This window comes from Cyanistes caeruleus, chromosome 4, assembly GCF_971803275.1.
Source record: "Cyanistes caeruleus chromosome 4, bCyaCae1.hap1.1, whole genome shotgun sequence".
Classification (NCBI taxonomy): Eukaryota; Metazoa; Chordata; class Aves; order Passeriformes; family Paridae; genus Cyanistes; species Cyanistes caeruleus.
In genome coordinates, this window is record NC_141704.1 from 1,532,309 (window position 1) to 1,533,701 (window position 1,393).

Below are 1,393 nucleotides of genomic sequence, written 5' to 3' on the forward strand. Positions count from 1 at the left end.
TATTCCCTGACTGGTTCCAAGCAACTGGGAGAACTGGGAGGGGAAAACAAGGATTTTACTGTAATTTCTTGGAATGCTTCTATTCCACCTGTGAACCACCAGTTTTGCAACAGGGATTATTCCAGGATATCAGGGACTACAACAACACCCTGTTCCCTTTTGGAATACTTTAAGGCCACTTTTACAGCACCCAAACCTTGGAATGTGGGTGCTGAGGGAAATTTGGGGATCCTCTGAGCACTCCTCGCTCTGGAAATTGGGATGGAGGGGTTGTGGCTGGCCTTTCCCACCCTGGAATGGGGATATCATCCTCCCTGGATTGGGTGCATCCCAGGATTTGAGGGGTGGCTCCCTGATTGTGGAGAAAAACAGAGATTGGGGGGAGCCAGGAGAATCCATGGATAGGGAATGTAGGGAATGTAGGGAGCCACAGGGAACTGCTGGAAATCATTGGAAATTGGGAAACCAGAGTTCCAGGGGGATGTAAAGAATGGGGAGACCGTGGGGAGCTCTTGGGGATGGGGGATTTGTGGAAAAGAGCTGGAAAAGAGGCTCTTCCATGCCCATCCCAAGCACTTCCCAGCCCATCCTCGCCCCTCTGGATTTGGGGTGTCCCCATTTCCACCCCAAGTCCCAGCCCAGCAGGGCCGTGGGGTGAAGCAGCCCCTCGTTAGGGCCCTGTAATTAGAACCCCCTTAATAAGGAAGGGAATCCACCCAAATTCAGGCCCCGCTGCTTCCCGTGGGATTCCTGCCCCAGAGGAAACGCTGGATCCCAGGAGAAGCCCCCAGGTCGGTGGGTGCACCCCCAAGTTTTGGGGTTCAGCCCTGAGCATGGCAGCCCCTGCATTCCCAGAATCTCCAAATCCATCTGAGGGGATGTCACAGATGAAACCTCGGAAACCCGGGGAAATGGAGGCAGGAGATCCTTTCCTCAAAAAAAATAATAAAATAATAAAAAAAAAGGAATGATGTATCCCTGTGCCATCCCTCCCACATTCCCAGACCTGCAGGGAGGAGATCCAACCGTGCCTGTGGAATCTCAGCCTTTCCCAAAGCCCCTTCCTCAATATCCTCAAGGATGGAGATGACACCACGCCTTTCCCAGCAGCCCAAGCCATGGAATCTCACCTTTTCCCAAGTTTTGGCTGCATCCCACCCTCCAACCTGGGGGATTTATCACCCCAAACTGGCCATCAGCAGAGGGACACGAGGGCAGGGATTGAGGCAATGGAAAAATACCTCAACAACAGGAGACAATAAAATGTGGAGCGGGAAATGGATGTGGATCCCATAAGGAGAAGAATCCCGAGGGATCCAAGAGCTAAACCAGATCCAGAGCTCCTCCTGCCCTGGGAAAAAAAAAAGGCACCACGCCAGCAGGAAGGCAAAAG